The following is a 14,148-nucleotide window of genomic DNA, read 5'->3' as shown; positions in this document are numbered from 1 at the left end:
TGAGCGACACACTCAAACTGTTTTTTCTTTTAGATACAAATGGCCCAAAATGGATAATACAGAGGTTTGTACTGTGGAAGTGCAAAACAACACTTCTGTTTCTCTAGCCTACACCAGACTATTTTCAACAGTTATATTTGTGTCTGAAAAATCAGAGACACGCTTTTTTTTTTTCGGGGGGGGGACACACCAAAAGGTTAATAAGACGGGTATTTGTACAGTGTGAAGGAGGGAAAAAAAAGGAGGATTTAGAAGAAAAAAAAAGGATTTTTCCTGGCCCCGACACCTGGTGCTAAGTCCAGCAATTTCAGCAACAGGAGCACACAGGACTGTAATGCAGCGTTTTCTGGTATAACCACTGTGTCTCCTATACAGCCTGCCTGCCTGGTATCTGGGATGGATATTATTCCTGAAAAGGACTGTTTGTTTGTTCTGGCAGCCTTTACATTCCCTACACTAACTATTTCGCAGTTTATATCTCTCCCTAAATCAGCAGCGCTGTCCCTACACTGTCTAATCCGGAGCGACTGTGTCCAAGATGGCGGCGCCCCGTTTTAAATACTCGAGGTGATGCTGTGCGGCCAGCCAATCTCTGTAATGCCCACAACCAACATGGCTGCAGCATTACAGTGACTGGCTGGCAATCCCTGCATGTTAATTGGCTCTGTAAAGAGCGCCAAACATGCAAGGCGGAGACCCGAGCTCCCGCCCGAGCAACCCGGAAATGCTCGGTGCTCGCCAAACATCCCGAGTAGCATGATGCTCGGGCGAGTACCGAGCAGTGTCGAGCATGTTCGCTCAACACTAGTGTTGAGCCACCCCCGTAGTGTTCGGGTTCGGTTCGGTTCGTCGAACACCGGGTTGTTTGAGGAACTGTTCGTCGAACTGTTCGTCGAACACCTTAGAACACCGTCAAACACCATTAAAACCAATGGCAGGCAAACAAAAACACATAGAAACACATAGAAAACACCTTCAAATGTGTCCAAAAGCTGACAAACTGCTCAGAAGACGCTCTCTTTAAAAAAGCCGGCCGGCAATTCAGCAGCGGCATACACCGGTACCCGACAATTTAGACAAGAAGGAATAGAGCATCACACATAGATTAGATAGATAGAAACATGTCAGTCACATATATAAGAAGTACAGTGACAGTGTTGGTTACTGTACTTGTCATTTAGTGTAAAGGATTTATTAAAAAAAAAATAGTGTTTTCGTGCACCGTCTCTTTAAAAAAGCCGGCCGGTAATTCAGCAGCGGTACCCGACAATTTAGAACAGAAAAAATAGAGCTTCACACATAGATTAGATAGATATAAACATGTCAGTCACATATATAATAAGTACGGTGACAGTGTTGGTTACTGTACTTGTCATTTAGTGTAAAGGATTTATTTATTTAAAAAAATAATAGTGTTTTCAAGCACTGTCTCTTTAAAAAAGCCGGCCGGCAATTCAGCAGCAGTACCTGATAATTTAGAACAGAAAGATAGAGCATCACACATAGATTAGATAGACAGAAACATGTCAGTCACATATATAAGAAGTACAGTGACAGTGTTGGTTACTGTACTTGTCATTTAGTGTTAAAATTAAGGATTTATTAAAAAAAAATTGGCGTGGGGTTCCCCGTAATTTTAGGCTCTAGCGGAGGTTAAGCAGACAGCTGGGACAGATGTTTGAAGCCTGGGAAGGGGGTAATACCCACTGAGCTTCCCAGGCTACTAATATCAGCCCCCAGCTGAATATCTAGCCTTTACTAGCTATTAAAATGGGGGACCGCCCCCAAAACAATGACGTGGGGTCCCCCCTATTTTAATAGCTAGCAACGGCTAGGCAGACAGCTGGGGGCTGATATTAATAGCCCAGCAAGGGTACCATGAATATTGTCCCCCTCCCAGGCTAGAAACACCAGCCGTCAGCCGCCCCAGAAATGGCGCATCCATAGGATGCAATTCTGGTGCTTATCCTCGCTCTTCCCACTGCCCTGTAGCGGTGCAGTGTGGTAATAGGGTTGAGGTTGATGTCAGCTTATAATGCCAGCTGACATCAAGCCCAGGTTAGTAATGGAGAGGCGTCTATAAGACACCCCCATTACTAACCCCATAGGCAAAGTTAAAAGAAAACACAAACACCCAGAATAAAGTCCTTTAATTGAAATAAAGACACAATTCTTTATTGTTCTAAATTAAACCACACTTACCATCACGCCCATTCCAGCTGAAGCCAACGATCTCCTGCAATAAAAGTAAAATAATAAAGCAACATCATCCTTACCTTTCCATGGTTCCCACGACAGCTTCAGCTCTGCTACATCGAGATGACAGGCTGGACCGCAGCAGAACGCTGCCATCCAGCCTGTCATCCCGCAGACACTGAGAAGCGCAGGCATGCTTGCGCTCCTCAGTGTCTTGCTGTGATGGCATCCAGATGAGCCGAGGTCATGTCCAATGAACTCGGCTCACCTCATGCACGTCACTGACAGCGTGGGAAAATTCTCCTGCACTCAGCGCTTCAGCGTGAGAATTCTCCCACGCTGTCAGTGACGTACTTGAGGTGAGCTGAGTTCATTGGACATGACCTCGGCTCATCTGGATGCCGTCACAGCCAGACACTGAGGAGCGCAAGCATGCCTGCGCTTCTCAGTGTGTGCGGCATGGCAAGCTGGATGGCAGCGTTCTGCTGCGGTCCAGCCTGTCATCTCAATGTAGCAGAGCTGAAGCTGTCGTGGGAACCATGGAAAGGTAAGGATGAGGTTGCTTTATTATTTTTCTTTTATTGCAGGAGATCGTTGGCTTCAGCTGGAATGGGCGTGACAGTAAGTATGGTTTAATTTAGAACAATAAAGAATTGTGTGTTTATTTCAATTAAAGGACTTTATTCTGGATGTTTGTGTTTTTTTTTAACTTTGACTATGGGGTTAGCAATGGGGGTGTCTTATAGACGCCTCTCCATTACTAACCTGGGCTTGATGACAGCTGGCATTATAAGCTGACATCAACCCCAGCCCTATTACCCCCTGCCACCGCTACAGGGCAGTGGGAAGAGCGAGGCTAAGTGCCAGAATTGGCGCATCCTATGGATGCGCCATTTCTGGGGCGGCTGACGGCTGGTGTTTCTAGCCTGGGAGGGGGCCAATATTCATGGTACCCTTCCTGGGCTATTAATATCAGCCCCCAGCTGTCTGCCTAGCCTTTGCTAGCTATTAAAATAGGGGGGACCCCATGTCATTTTTTTGGGGGGGTCCCCCATTTTAATAGCTAGTAAAGGCTAGGTATTCAGCTGGGGGCTGATATTAGTAGCCTGGGAAGCTCCGTGGGTATTACCCCTTCCCAGGCTTCAAACATCTGCCCCAGCCGTCTGCTTAACCTCCGCTAGAGACTAAAATTAAGGGGAACCCCACGCCATTTTTTTTTAAATAAATCCTTTATTTTAACACTAAATGACAAGTACAGTAAGCAACACTGTCACTGTACTTCATATATATGTGACTGACATGTTTCTATCTATCTAATCTATGTGTGATGCTCTATCTTTCTTTTCTAAATTGTCGGGTACAGATGCTGAACTGCCGGCCGGCTTTTTTAAAGAGACAGTGCATGAAAACACTATTATTCTTTTTAATAAATCCTTTACACTAAATGACAAGTACAGTAACCAACACTGTCACTGTACTTCATATATATGTGACTGACATATTTCTATCTAATCTATGTGTGATTCTCTATTTCTTCTATTCTAAATTGTCGGGTATCGCTGCTGAATTGCCGGCCGGCTTTTTTAAAGAGACAGTGCATGAAAACACTATTATTTTTTTTAATAAATCCTTTACACTAAATGACAAGTACAGTAAGCAACACTGCCACTGTACTTCATATATATGTGACTGACATGTTTCTATCTATCTAATCTATGTGTGATTCTCTATTCTTTCTGTTCTAAATTGTCGCGTACCGGTGTATGCCGCTGCTGAATTGCCGGCTTTTCATGTTTCACTGTGAGCACTGTTCCCATCGATTTGGGCAATCACTGTAATGCCACAACCACCATGGCTGTGGCATTACAGTGAGTGGCAGGCAATCCCTGCATGATTGGTGCTCAAAATAGCGCCAGACATGCAGGACACGCTTTTGGTGCACGAACAGTTATCGAACATAACCTCGAACAGCCGAATTTTTTGCATATCGTTTGGGTTCGTCGAACAACTCGAACACCGCCCAAAACAGCTCGAATTTGAGATTGGCGAACAGTTCTAGTCGAACACCACTCATCTCTACTCAACACTAATGCTTACACATTGAAAGTCCTTATGTTTCTCCACTCAGACATTTAGTTTATTTGGTAAATAGACCCAGTATACAGTCCTGTTAACTTTGGGTCATATTCATTACTCTGATCCAGCAATTTGAGAATCAGTGTAAAATTAGTATTTCATTTTGTATTCATCTTACACAATATTCAATTAATTAAACACAATAATTTTCTCAACAAATAATTAAGGATATTATACTGATCTGTAGCTTGACATAATAATTTAACAAATGAGTGTGTAAAAGATATCAAAAACCAAATGGTGACACCTAGAACATCTCAGGCGACAGCAATTGAAGTTAATGTCAGGAGAATTTCACACCTCAAACTATTTACATGTGCATAACTCTTTCATAGACAAAATCAGCAATATCTTTACATGGCCTGTCTGTTCCTCAGTTACTGAGAAATCAGCATTTAAATTGATATGCAAATAAGGCTGAATATCTGAACCCTCTGTCATTCCATCTTTATTCCCTCTAATTGTGTGACTTCAGGCAAAGAAACCATCACTCAAACAGGAAGAGGCGGTGCTGGGTGGGTAATAGAGCTGGAGTGACAGAGGCTTCAGATCTGCAATAGCTCTTTACCCTCATTGCATATCAATTCAGATTTCTCAGTAGCAGAGGAACAGTCAAATGTAATGTCTTTGAATGACTTGTGTTTGAAAGAGCTACATGCGCTTATAAATAGTTTGGGGTGTGAAATCTTGCTGATTACTTAAGTACTATAGACACTAAGGGTTTTTTCTTCTTGCAAATTATGCAAGCAGTTTTAAAATGTCGTAAGTTATGATTTGTGCTTTTTCCTACTGTAAAACAAGTTCTACAAAATGTTAAAGTCACATAACATTGTAACAAACACTAGCGGTGATTTAGAAATAAGATTCAAAATGCAGTACTGAACAAAATTTTGCACAGATGCAATTCATAAAAGACTGTCTATACTCCATATATTTACTTGTAGCTTTCATCTATGAATTATGCTATTTTTGTAATAGCAAAGGTGAATAGTTTGGAGCATTCTTTAGTTGATATAGTATATTTATTTACTGTCCTCTTACTTTATTACCACTGAAATATTCAGCAGACAGTTTTACTAATATGCAAAGTATCATCAATTTATGCAATGTCTGTTTTAAATCTTTTAAAAGGAAGTAGCTAAAACATACACTCCTCAACATTGAAATTGCAACATCGGGAAGGAAAAGTCATGGAATTATGAAAATCACAGAATGAAGAGCATGTTAACATTATGCAAATGATGACAAAATTTTCAAAAGATCTTGAATTATTATCTATGACTGCCATACATGAACTTACATGCCTTGGAATGCTATCAAAGAGGTTATTAGAGGAGTTGTTTGGTCTTCTGATAAAAGTCTGCAGTCACTGTGTGTGACTGCAGATTTCAGAATCCCTATCAAAATTCTCTGGTCTTGCTGGCGAAAGTGTTCAGTCAAGTGATTGGAAGTAATTTGAGCAAGGCAGAGCATGTCTAGTCGGAATGTGGTGAAAAGTATGCAAGTCACATACTTGCGGTCACTTGGCCGGTCGCTCTTGCCTGCAATACTGGAGAATCCTGATAGCGTGCCGTAGGCATATAGTAAGGACTCAGAAGTCTACAGTCACGTAAAGAGCTTTATTAGAAGTTGGGGCAACCCTTTTAATGGTTGTCTAAGGGATGTTCTTCCACCATGAATTCACTTGGGCACGCAATCAAGATGCACTGCTGACAGCTCCCTTTGCAATTGCCAACCAATGACATCCCAGATATACTTGATGGGAGTGAAGTCCGAATACACTGCAGGCCATGGTAGCATGGGTTCAGTGTCAAACAACCGCCGATCAATGACATGTTTGCCTGTCAGTGGTTGTTTAGTAGCCTGATTACACAGACAAACCCAGACACCAGATATGCAATAAATGATCTGAAATAAATTATTTGATGCAAATAGGTAACCATTGATATCAGCAGCACAGTTACTGTTTGCACAGGACAATGCACTGCCGAGAAGTGTAAACCAAAAGATCATTTCATGTGAGGAATGAGCAATTTACTCATTTATTGAGTTTTCCGCAGCCTGTTTAGGCTATGTTTGCAAATCTGCTGATAGCTGTTTTCCTGCCAGGGAAAAGTTATGTCAAAAATGCAGGTTTTCTTGTATTTTTTGATGCATTTTTGCAGCTTTTTTTCACTTTCCTTCTGTCTCTATTTAGGCATGTACATAAAGTTCTGTGAAAAAAAAAAGAATTCCATTCTATTTTGCAATCAAAAACACTTAAAAAATGCATGTGCATTTTTTGCTCCATTTTTTGTACGTTTTTGCAGTGTTTTTTTCACCACCAATTACTTCCTATGGGTGAAAAAACGCTGCTAAAACACTGAAAGAGCGCTGAAAGAAGTGACATGCTCTATTTTCCAAAAACACAACCAAGGAAGAAAATACTCAGCAAACAAAAAGCAACAAGTGTGAACAGAAAATTCTGGTTTCTCATAGACTTTGCTGGTAATGCTAGACGCACCTGAAAATTTGCATAAAAATCTGCTGAAAAATACGCAGCAAAACACAACGTGTGTGAATATAGCCTTAGACTGCACAATTATTGTGAAATGAGCATTCCTAGGAATGATTGCTTATGGTAGTCTTTCAGGGTAAATGGACATTGAGGCTATGTGTGCACGTAGCGTTTTTGTAGCGTTTTTGCGGCATTTTTACGGCTGCGAAAACGCTTGTAAAGCCGTCTGCCATGCAAAGCAATGTGAATTTGGATGTGCTGTGCACATGATGCACTAATTAGCACGCTGAATTCGCATTGCATTGCAAAACGCAGCATGACCATTTCTACCGCGATTACGCCACAAATTCGCGGCCATTGAGGAACATTGAAAAACAGCAAACCCGCAGGTATATGTGGATTTGCTGCGTTTCAATTAAATTCAACGGCCGCAAATTTGCGGCGTAATCGCGGTGCGTGTGGTACCCGGGATGAAGAGGAGACTACAACTCCTCTTCACCCCGGCTACCACGCAGTGAAAAAAAGAAATAAAAAAGTTAAAAATAAAAAAAACCTGTATACTCACCTCTCCGGTCTTCTCCCGGCTGCGTCCTCTCTCCTAAGCATCCCGCAGTGTACTGACAGGACCTGCGGTGAGGTCATTTAGTCAGCTGATGGTCACTCGACCGCTGACGTCAGCTGTCAGGTGATGGTCGCGTGACCATCAGCTGACTAAATGACGTCACCGCAGGTCCTTCCATGCAGCATTTAAAGCATCTAAGTTGGTCACACAATATAAATCCATGCCGGTTGCATGGATTTATATTGTGTGACCAACTTGTCAAGCACTTTTCCAAGTGATGCTCAAAATTGCTTGGAAAACTGCTTGAAAAAACGCGTGCGAAAATGCATGTAAAAACACTGAAAAAAACGCTTCTCTCTGGCAGAAAAAACGCATGTAAATCTGCATACGTTTTTTTCTGCCAGAGAGAGGCAAAAACTCTTTGCATCAAATCTGCTACGTGGGCACATAGCCTTAATGTCTTATCACCAGTTTTTGCAATACAATGGGTATGCTCAGACTTTTTTTATGTGCTTTTTCTACATGTCTTTTAGTAATTATTTTTAGATGAAAATTTCTCAGCACAGCAAAATCTATGTAACAAAAACTCAGTGTGGACATATCCAAATTGTCATATTATTAGTATGGAGTACACCTTTATTCTAATTGTGTCATGCTCTCAAACTTGAGAGCAGTTTGTCCATAGGAGAACAGGCAAATAAAAGTACAGTACAATTGCAAATACATGTACTGAAATATTGTTTTTTGGGAACTATTAAAACAATCAAAACCAGTGGCCTAAGACATAGAGCAGTAAACAGGGTAGTAGTAACTGCTAATAATTTGTCCATTTGTTTCTTTTATTACAGCCCATTGAGATAGACAAGTCACAGACTATTGATTAAATAGCAAAGGAAAAATAAGTAGCGTAATACAATATCCTTGAACTGCATAGCCTAATAATATTCCCTGAAACTTGCATTGCATTTGAGACATAGTGCCATTGCCTAAACACAACACACTCACTCACACACACACTCACTTTTTACATGTCTATAAATTATGCATGTAGGCTCTCGGGAATGTAGGCAAACATTGTAATTCTATCAAAATGTAATTGACCGCAAGAAAATATAATATCAATTTTACAAGGTATTGGAAAAAAAGAATTAGGTTACAAATAGTAGAGTATAATATATTCATGAGCTACTGCTTTGCTTCTTTGCTGCAATAACTATTAAATCATATCCACTGCAGTCTGTCAATGTGTATATTTACCAGTGCTAAAGCTGGATGCCTGCTTGTTCTAAATTTCAATTAGTTAGAGCAACTTCAAGTTCAAAGGAGGAAAATTTCTTAAAGGATCTTTATATTTTTTAAATCACAGCATCTGACTTTACAGTGCATAGTATGCAGATATGCAGCTTTACAGTAAATGTTTTTTCAACTGTAAGTGCAAATTATTGCTCATGTTTAGAGAAGACCACATTTATTCAAAGAGAATTCTATTGTATTCAAATTGTACAAAAAAAAACTTTGGCTTCTCCTCAATTCAAGTTTTAGCAATTATCTTGACACAAAATAAACAAAATCGTGACCATTGGGAAAGAGTTAAAAAAAAATACCTTCCCACTCACCTGTCCAGCCTCCACCCGCCGTCTGGTCCTGCATTCGGTCCTACCTCTTCTTTACACTGTTCCCCCATCTAATGCATGTCGCCTCCTAGGTAGTGTTGAGCATTCCGATACTGAAATATCGGGTATCGGCCGATATTCGCGGTATCGGAATTCCGATACTTAATTCCGATACTTTTACAATATTGAATACCGGAATCGGAAGTTCCCATAATGCCTGTGTAGCACCCTGAGGATTCGGCTGCTACAGGGGTATTGCACCTCAATCCAGAGGTGTGATATTCCACTCCCGGGTAAGGATGGAGTGTGGATCTGAGCTCGGTAGGCTGCATGCACTACACACATCCCATTTCCGGGGAACAGGCCGACGGTACTCCCACTTAGAAATGTGCAGGTACGACCGAGTCTGTTCCTGGCTGGAGTGGGAGGGGGGTGGTACATCCCAAGTAGTGTAGGGGCAGATAGGGGGAGCAGCCTGGGTAAAGATAGGAGCTCATTGGGTGCTGGTCACCTGAGCTCACACATAGAGGGTGTATATAAGGTGGGCACCAACTAAGATCAGGGTCAGATGCAGAGGATCAGATGCAGAGGATCAGATGCAGAGAGTCAGTCAGCTGCAGAGAACAAGTCAGGAGCAGAGGAGAGAAGAAAGACAAAGACCCAGAGTGAGAGAGGAGAAAAGAGAGAGACCCAGAGCACAGAAGAGAAGGACTCTGAGATCCCAACTCAAAGCACCGGGTGAAGAGTCGGCATCAGGGTACCGGAACCCAAGCTGGTGGGGGTAAAAACATTCCCCAGCCAGAGACCGGAGACCGTGGGCAGCGTCTGCCACGGTCACCCATCACATCCACCCCGAAGGCACACCACATGAAGGGTCAGGGAACCCAGGGCCAAGGGTGTCCCAACAGAAGGCCCGAGGGAGCTGGACCTAGGTGGATTACTGGTGGGGACGGCCAGAGAACGGGACAGAAAGAGAGCTCAGGGCCACGCTCCGGACTTGTTTGGGGGTTGGCTGGATCCAGGACCTGGTGGACGCAGCACGGCTCGGGTGGTCACTAGCAGCTGGAGTGACCAGTACAACATCTGCAGTAAGTAAACACCCTTAACTGCACAACCCGACTCTGTCTTCACTGCCGTCTGCACTACACCACCACAACCCCCATCCTCTGCGCCTGTCCCCTCTGAGGCTATACCCCTCCCGTTGGGGGTTATCCCACCAAGCTGCGCACCCACCATCAGCCTCAGCGGACCCTGCTGCAGCGGCGGCCACAGTGACCGCATCACAACGGGTGGCGTAGTCGACACAAAAGAACTCTTAATAACATCTGTAGGACTGCCACATAACACTGAGCTTGACGCCCTGGGCACGGGCCGGGTCACAGCCGCTCGGAGACTACAAACCCCCCCCATCTGATCCGGTGCCGGGTATTCCCCTCAAAAAGGAATATGTTCCAGGGGGCGCGTCACCTGCGCTCTGCAGTGTCTCTGAAGGATGACAAGCTTGATGGCAGCGCTCAGCTGCTATCCAGCCTGTCATCAGAATGCCATCCCAGCGTAGGAGAATTCTGATTGTTCAAAAGCCGGCGGGCGGTAAAAAGCCGCTGGCTTTTAAACAATCACACAGCCCCATACTGCTTCCCCGCAGCCTCCCATCCCGATCCTCCGCTCCCCCCATCCTGATCGTAAGTTAGGACCGGGCGGGGAGCGCAGCACCAAGGAGCGGGGAGCGAAGGACCCGGGCTGGGAAGCCGGCAGTGAAAAGACTTCACCGCCGGCTTTCCCGTTCTGTGCTGCGCTTTCCCGCCGGTTATTTCAAATGAACAGCTGAGGTATCAGGTGATGCCGATCAGCTGTTCATTAGAAGTAGCCGCGGTGCCCTCAGAGGGTTCATGTGAGTTCATGCTTGACTGCATTGCATGAACTCACATGAACTTTCCCACGGCCGCACAGGTCAGCCACACCTCCCAGACCATCAGACCGGTCATGATTGGTGTGTGTGGGTGTCTGTGCAGTGTGTGTGCGCGGGGTGTGTGCGGTGTCTGTGCGTGTGTGCGGGTGTGTGCGTGCAGGCAGACATAGGCCGATGTGACACTACTACTCCCATCGGCCTATGTCTGTCCCCCGTCCACTCGTGCCAGCAGGATCAGCTTGATGGGAGCAGTAGTTCCCATCAGCCTGATCCTGCTATTCAAATTGCCCTTTAAACTGGCCCATATGTTATTTTGTCCCCCATAGTTTTCTATTTTTGCCCCTATACATGTTTTATTTAAGCCCCCATATTTTTTGGGGGGGTTGTTGATCCCCAATAAATTTTAAATACATTTCATTGGTGGCCAGTGGTTACCTAAAATAAATTAGTTTATACATTACCTGTCCCCGCCGATCGCCACCTAAAATAAAGTAAAAAATAAAACAATACACCTATACTCACTTAGACACCTAATTCCCCGAAGCCATCGATCTCCTGTAATAAAATATAAAATAATAAACCGCAACCTTATCCTTACCTCTCCATAGTAGTCCACAAGTGTCCCACGAAGATCTCCAGTTTAGAGCAGCCACATGGAATGTGACCGCTCTGAACCGCTGCCGCCTCTAGAATGACGGGGCCGTAAAGCAGCCCCGTCATTGCATAAGCGAGGTTCGCCGGAGTTCAGGCAGCGCTGCTCCGGTTAGCTCCTTTACGGCCCTGCTGTACCGTGAGAAATTCCCACGGTACAGCAGTGCCGTAAAGGAGGTCTCCGGAGCTGCGCTGACTGAATGCACTCCGGTGACCTCAGTCAGTGGCTCCCACTGCCAGGAGCGGACGTGTTCCCGGCAGTGTGAGCTTACAGCAGCCATGCACAGCTGTCACCATCTCCAGATGTGACAGCTGTGCAAGGGAGATCAGCGCAGGAACGTGGACAGGTAACTATTTTTTTTTTAGTAAACTAAGAATTAAATAAAATGGTGTGTTTTATTTCAAATAAATTATTTTTTTCTAGGTGTAGTGTGTGTTTTTTATTTTTAACACTTTGTAGGTTAGTAATGGGGGTGTCTTATAGACGCCCATCATTATTAACCTGGGCTTCATGGCAGCTGGCGCTGACATGAACCCCACCACTATTACCCCCTGCCACCGCACCAGGGCAGCGTGGAAGAGCGAGGCTAAGTGCCAGAATTGGCGCATCCTATGGATTATTCATGGCACCCTTCCTGGGCTATTAATATCAGCCCCCAGCTGTCTGCCTAGCCTTTGCTAGCTATTAAAATAGGGGAGACCCCACGTCATTTTTTTGGGGGGTCTCCCATTTTAATAGCTAGTAAAGGCTAGGTATTCAACGGGGGGCTGATATTAGTAGCCTGGGAAGCTCCGTGGGTATTACCCCCTTCCCAGGCTTCAAACATCTGCCCCAGCCGTCTGCTTAACCTCCGCTAGAAACTAAAATTATGGGGGATCCCACGCCAATTTTATTTTTAATAAATCCTTTATTTTAACACTAAATGACACTTGAGGGGTTAATAAAGATGCAGTCTCTAAATTATTATTTATTTTTTAATTATTTTTTCCAAAAAATTTTGACGTGGGCTTCGCCATATTTTTGTATGCCAGCCAGGTACACAATCCAGGTACGGGCTGCCCCCAACTCCCAGCTGCCTATTTGTACCTGGCCGGACACAACAATATAGGGAAGCCCTTTTTTTCTAAATTATTTCATGAAATAATTTAAAAAATATTGACATGGGGCTTCGCCCTGTTTTTGTGTCCAGCCAGGTACAACTAGGCAGCTGGGGGCTGGAATCCGCAGCGCTGGGAGGCCCAAGCTTTCTGGGCCACCCCCGCTGCAAATTGCAGTCCGCAGCCACCCCTTAAAATGGTGCGTTCATAGAAGCGCCATCTTCTGGCACTGTACCCAACTCATCCAGGGCCCTGGTGCGGTGGCTCACTGGGTAATAAAGGGGTTAGGGCCAGCTTGGCATTATCAGCTGGCCCTAAGCCCGAAATTCATGGGGTCACGCCAATATTAGACATGACCACCATGAATTTCTAGTAAAGTATTTAAAAAAAACACAAACACCCAGAAAAATGTCCTTTAATTGAAATAAACACACAATTCTTTATTGTTCTAAATTAAATCATACTTACCATCACGCCCATTCCAGCTGAAGCCAACGATCTCCTGCAATAAAAGAAAATAATAAAGCAACATCATCCTTACCTTTCCATGGTTCCCACGACAGCTTCAGCTCTGCTACATCGAGATGACAGGCTGGACCGCAGCAGAACGCTGCCATACAGCCTGTCATCCTGCAGACACTGAGAAGCGCAGGCTTGCTTGCGCTCCTCAGTGTCTCTCTGTGACGGCATCCAGATGAGCCGAGTTCATGTCCAATGAACTCGGCTCACCTCATGCACGTCACTGACAGCGTGGGAAAATTCTCCTGCACTCAGCGCTTAAGCGTGAGAATTTTTCCACGCTGTCAGTGACGTGCATGAGGTGAGCTCATGTCCAATGAACTCAGCTGACCTCATGCACGTCACTGACAGCGTGGGAAAATTCTCCTGCACTCAGCGCTTGAGCGTGAGAATTCTCCCACGCTATCAGTGACGTGCATGAGGTGAGCTCATGTCCAATGAACTTAGCTCACCTCATGCACGTCACTGACAGCGTGGGAAAATTCTCCTGCACTCAGCGCTTCAGCGTGAGAATTTTCCCACGCTGTCAGTGACGTGCATGAGGTGAGCTCATGTCCAATGAACTCAGCTGAACTCGGCTCATGAACTCGGCTCATCTGTATGCCGTCACAGAGAAACAATGAGGAGCGCAAGCATGCCTGCGCTTCTCAGTTTCTGCGGGATGACAGGCTGAATGGCAGCGTTCTGCTGCGGTCCAGCCTGTCATCTCGATGTAGCAGAGCTGAAGCTGTCGTGGGAACCATGGAAAGGTAAGGATGATGTTGCTTTATTATTTTTCTTTTATTGCAGGAGATCGTTGGCTTCAGCTGGAATGGGCGTGGTGGTAAGTATGCTTTAATTTAGAACAATAAAGAATTGTGTCTTTATTTCAATTAAAGGACTTTATTCTGGGTGTTTGTGTTTTTTTTTAACTTTGACTATGGGGTTAGTAATGGGGGTGTCTTATAGATGCCTCTCCATTACTAAC

This window comes from Phyllobates terribilis, unplaced genomic scaffold (assembly GCF_046119375.1).
Source record: "Phyllobates terribilis strain yellow unplaced genomic scaffold, ASM4611937v1 Scaffold_11__3_contigs__length_659146591, whole genome shotgun sequence".
Taxonomy (NCBI): Eukaryota; Metazoa; Chordata; class Amphibia; order Anura; family Dendrobatidae; genus Phyllobates; species Phyllobates terribilis.
This window is presented reverse-complemented; position numbering follows the sequence as displayed.